Genomic DNA, 6000 nt, shown 5'->3' on the forward strand with positions numbered 1-6000 from the left:
AACAAACCCCTCCTCTCCTTCACCTGTGGCTCCTTTATTACCATGACCAAGAAAGACCACTGGAACCACGTCTTATAATTTATAACTCCTATGGGATTGCATCAATTAAGAAGCTACAGTCTTTGATTTTGTCCACTAAGCTGGTTGTTCCATCTGTCAGTTACAGCTGGAAGGGCTGCATGGTCACTTTAAAGGAGCTGCAGTCCCTCTCCACAGCCAAGAGGCCTACCTGGTAGAGCTTTGCTACCCGACCAAAGCCCAATGGGCCTTGACATACATCGGGTTAGGGCCAGGTAGGGCCTGTTTTTTTCATAAATAACTAGAGTACAGGCAGGGCTCAGGTATCACTAAATTGATCACTAACATTTTGAAGCTGAGCCATTTGCTTGTGTTCTGCTGCTCAGTACAGTCATATCTGACTAAGATCATAACATGGTGTCAGAAGTGCTTCAACCTCATCAAATATAAGACAGGAGCGATTATTTAACAGAAAATAATCATGTTCCTTGAGTTTTGTTGGAGCAGCCCAAGCGGAGCCATTGCTATGGAGACTCACAGACTCAGCGCCGCCATGAGCAGAGCGCATGCAGAGCGAGCTGTACGAAGGGAGCGAGTGACAGACCGAGAGGAGCAGCTAATAGATTTACTAACGGAGGAAGTTATTTCTGATTTCGGGTTTTGGGCAGGGCCTTAAATTTGGCAAACGCAATCGGGCCTGGGTAGGGTAGTGCCTGAACATCACGGGCATGGGTAGGGCTCAGGCTTAAAATTCATGCCTGTGCAGGGCTTTACTACCGGTATCTGCTGCTCATTGAGCTGGAGTTCTCCAGGTGAGAAGACGACAACAAAATCAGTTTGAACTGTTTTAAACCCCTTAAAGAAAAAACAAATTAACTGTTGCGTTGAGTTTTCTCTAGTGTTCCTCCAAATGATAGTCTTTTACCTAAATCACACTTGTCACTTCAGTGCTATTGATGCTGTCGTCTAGGGATATAGGGCCTAACCCAGTAACTGCAGTGTGACTGTCTGTTTGTAGCCAGCTGTTACATCCCCACCTGCTTCAGCTGATGGTAGTGGGCATCTCCAGTGACCTGCTAAGGGTCTGCCTGTTGTTTGAGAGGATCCACGTGAGCTCCCTGCACAACTTGCTGCACCAGAGGGTAATCCCCACCAGTCACACAGGCGCACATACACACTTTCAACATTTATCTGTGTTTTGTACTTAAATATTTGGATAAATTAAATGCATGTGTATTTGTGCTCCTCTGCACCAGCGTGCTGAGTTCCCAGTGGTGCGTGCTGAGACCATGCTATTGGTGGTCCTGCAAGTGTGTGAGGCTCTGCTCTACCTGCATGGCCGGGCCCTGGTGCCCGAGAGCGCTCTCCTCATACAGCGTCCTCCTCACACACCCCGGCAAGGCCAAACTCTCCGGCCTCGACTTCATGGTGCCAAGGTAGGGAGAAGGACCAAACAACACACATGCTGCCCAAAACTTGCTCTAGTAGGTATTTTCTCCTATTTTTTCCCTCTACTTTGTTTTTCAGTTGTAGTCCTTGCACCTGCAATTAAATACTAAACATAACATAAACATATACAGTTGCGGTCAAATATATTGGCACCCTTGCATGATTCACTATTTCTTCTAAAATAACTTGAAATTGAAAAAACTGTTGGACTTTGAGGATTATAACAAATACCGCTTTGATATCATACAAGCAAACCACACACCCGTGAGTCCAAATGTGCACTTCACATTTCCATATTTTAAAACTCATGTCATTTACAGTATCAACTTTTATGATCGCTATGTTTGATCCACAGATACAAGGATGACATGCGTAATACCCTGTGTTGTCCTGAACAGAATGAGCCTATGTTTGTCGTATTGTGAAGAAAATTAGCCGTGGAACACGCACTTGAATGCACTCATGACTCCATTCTATGCGCACCAAAATTACAATCTGTTTGTCTGAAGTGCCTTTTGAATGCCTAACACTGTAAGATCTTATTTTATAACTTAGCTAGCCATGGTTGGCAATATAATAAGCCTTCAAATGATGCCCACCTGACCCAGATTGTGATTTATAATGGAACGTTTTTGGAACAGTAATTGTGTGATGGTGGGGACGCAGGGCTGTGTTACAAACAAAAAACTACAAGCATGCTTGCTTCAGTTCCTCAAAGGCACAGCTAGGAGAGCTCAAAAAAGCACTCTTCTTTGAGTCATAAAAGTGCAATGAAATTACTTAAACTGTGCACAGTTTGGAGGTGTGTGGCCACTTGGATACACCAGTTAGACCTCTCACTCAAACACTTGTCATTTTTTTATTATCTTGCACCTACTCCAAAAGTTACATTAATATTCTTATTATGTTAATGAATGTTTCCAGAGTTTTTTCAGATTTCGTTATTGACAAATGCTGTGAAAAGTACAGTAAATGTAAAATGCACATAAAATCAGTGGAATGTTTGGATTCAATCTTGTGTCAGGTGAACTGTTGTGTCTTCACCTTTGGTCTGATAATTTACCCATAATCTCCAAAGTGTTCTTTCAATTGCTACCATGGTCATGCATATGCTTTTTATAGTTATTTTGTTAGAAACATTTCAATTTCGCCCATATAGGCCAATTTCCACGAGTGTAAGGAGTTACATAACTTGTGGTCCTCTGTAGCTCAACTGGTAGAGCACGGCGCTTGTAACGCCAAGGTAGTGGGTTCGATCCCCGGGACCACCCATACACAAAAATGTATGGACGCATGACTGTAAGTCGCTTTGGATAAAAGCGTCTGCTAAATGGCATTTTATTATTATTATTATTATAACAGAAGAATGTCTTCAATTTTCCTTCTGCAAAACCATATCTAAGACTACAAAATAAGAGCATGCAAAATAATTGCATTAAATCTAAACTGTTTTAAAATGTAATTTCATACATTAAAGGGTACATTTGCTCATCTATAGTCATAATATTGGGTCAAATACATTAATTAGACCTATGACTCTTTATTCATTACAGCTAAATAATTGTATTTATAAAAAATGTATAGTTTATTTCCAAAACAATATAAAAAAGCCTCTATATTGTCCTAGTCTAAACACCATATAAATAGAATGGTCTATCTATAGGCTTGGGCGTTATCCAGATTTTGATGATGGTATTACCGTCATAGCACACAAGAGAGCACTAAAAATGCCACACAAAAAAAGCCCATTGGGTCTCTATTACCAATAGCAAAATCACACAGACGCTGTTAGCTAAATGCTAACGAACAAACAAACTAATTGCAAAGACAGACAGATCCAGCACATAAAGTTATACAAGCACAGCTATTAGCTACCGAATGTCATTGTCGGTGAGTGTGGACATTTACAAGCGAAAGTGAACGAGAGAAATTGTGCAAATGAACAAAGTTGTGATGAAGGAAAAGCAGCATGTGTACACTGAGCAGAGGGGAGCAGGAGGAGAAGAACAGAGGAGGTGAAAAACGCTAGAAGGAAGCACAGGGGGGAAAATGGCAGCTGTACATATAACTCAGATAACAGAGTTCTTTGACTTATAAAACATGGCAACCATTTAGTAGTGAATTGCATACAAGTGTAACTTCCTCACCTCATGTGCGCTACGCAACAGAGACTCGCCAATAGAATGCTATGGACTCACCAGCTCCCGCTTTCTCTTGTTGTGCTCTTTACAACGAACACGTGACTGGCTCAACTGTTCTGGGGAACTACCGTAAGCTTCACAATGTAAAATAATGTGACAGTCGAAATGAAGAACGCAATCTGCTTTATCTCCTAACATATTGAAAAAGTTGACTGAAAGTATTAACTTAAAAAATGCCTACAAATATTCAAATGTATTGAAAAACTTCAAATAAATAGTTTTGAAGGTATTGATGGTATTGAGAAACCATCCTGTGGCTTTTTCCAAATACCCCAGTATACAGTATATAAGGCATACTGCCCAAGCCTAATGGTCTACACAACATACTACGATTCCCAGAGTGCATTTCACCTCCAAGGGTGCAATCAGGCCCCCAAGTGTTCGGTCTGGAGCGTAAAGTCATGAGCTCTGGTGGTTGGCTACTGCGTAGCAAGCTAGTGTTGCCAAAAGCCCTGGTCTGCCCTAGAAAGCCTATGTATATAACTATCACCAGAATGGCCAAACCCATTTTTTTTGCTGGCCGTTTTGGCCTCTAAAATTAGTTTCGTATGATCATGTTCAATCCCTACAGTGAATTATTTTAAAGTTCGCTACAAATCGAGATATTTAATTAAATTGTGATCCATTCTGACTACTACATTTGTCATCACACAGGACCACGTGCTGACACAGACCAATCACAGGCCGGCAGGCTACAAGGAGGCTTCCAGTTTACTTTCTCAGGCAGGATGAAAACGGCTACATCAACCATGATCCTTTGCTAGTTACGGCCACTTTCCCCATGATCCTTAGTGATTTTTTGGTGCCATTCAGCAATATGGCGGCTTCAAATTCAAATACTTCCGGGTTCATGCGCCATCGGGAGTTTTCCATAGGTATCGTGGATGACATCAGCGCTATCACTATCTACTGGTTATAATGTCTATGGGTGCAATGCTCCGCCCAGGGCTGCTGGCTGGCTAGCAAGCCCAGACAAAGTAGTCTAAATATATTGCTGTCATAGCTAAGTTATGAGTGCATTTCATATTACTTTTGGGTTGTAATTTACATTTTACATTTTAGTCATTTAGCAGACGCTCTTATCCAGCGCTACTTACAGTTAGTGAGTGCATAAAAAAAATTCATACTGGCCCCCCGTGGGAATTGTTAAGTTGCGTCAATTCAAATCTGGTATTTGGAACAAAAGAGGTCAATACACGTCTTCTAAAATAGACTAGTATTTTAATTAATGCAAACCACTTCAATGGTAAATATGATGTTCGTATATACGGGTCCACTGAAATACCACGCAGTGCACTCAGAACTGAGCCATTGTTCTAAGTTCTTCTTCAAATACTCTGACAGAGATAGTTCCCGCTCCCTGCTGGCCAATCAGAGTAGAGACTGAGCGTGGTTTAGACTTACTCAGCCTATCGTTGGCGCACAGGCTGGTCCCAGCTCCTTGGCGCTTCACTGTTGCACACTGTTGCCAGGCATAAGTTGTTATCATCACAACTTGTAGAGTCAGCACCTTTTTGCAGTACACGTCCTTGAGCGCGGTTTAACAAAGAGGCAGTGTGTATGTGTCTGTGAGAAATACAAGTATGTCTCACCCTACTCCCTAACATTCCTCACATGAATCAGAGCTTGTTATGTTAAACAATTTATATCAGTACAGTACAAACCTATTATGTTTAATCATTAATGCATTCCTTCCAAGCTAGGCATCACATCCAGTTATAAGAAAATAGATCCCCACAATCCCCCTTTTCACACCCACTGGGTGTGAACCCAAAACAAGAAAACCCAAAATAAGAAATTTCAGCGAAATTCAGGAATCCCCCTATTGACACCCTCTAGGGTGTCACTCATTAAAATACAATACAAACAAAAAGAATCACACTTTTATTAATAGGCAATAATGATAATAAAAAGGCCTTCAGTCCTTCCATCTACACCCAACTTGTACTAGGTTGGCTACCAGCCACCCAGGAACTTCAAACCTTAACATAAGGAAAGACAAACATTCACAATGGTTAACTTGATTAATAAAGCATAAAACACAGGATTAATAGAACACAAAACACAAGATTATTAAAACATAAAACACAAACAGGGAAGTACATTTTGGCCCCCTTTAGACACCCTCTAGGGTGTCACTCCACCAAGCCTGGTAGGTCATATCCTTCATTCCTTATGTCAGAGTCCGGGATTGGGCCATATCTCACCATCTGTTGGGAAACCGCCTTACTCCATCGCCTTGCTCACCAACCCTCGGACACAGGGAATAAGACAACATCCACAAAGAACAAGTATACCCATAGAAGCTATAACTTTACCCAGAATAGTTACA

The sequence above is a fragment of the Coregonus clupeaformis genome, chromosome 35, assembly GCF_020615455.1.
Source record: "Coregonus clupeaformis isolate EN_2021a chromosome 35, ASM2061545v1, whole genome shotgun sequence".
In the NCBI taxonomy this organism is placed as follows: Eukaryota; Metazoa; Chordata; class Actinopteri; order Salmoniformes; family Salmonidae; genus Coregonus; species Coregonus clupeaformis.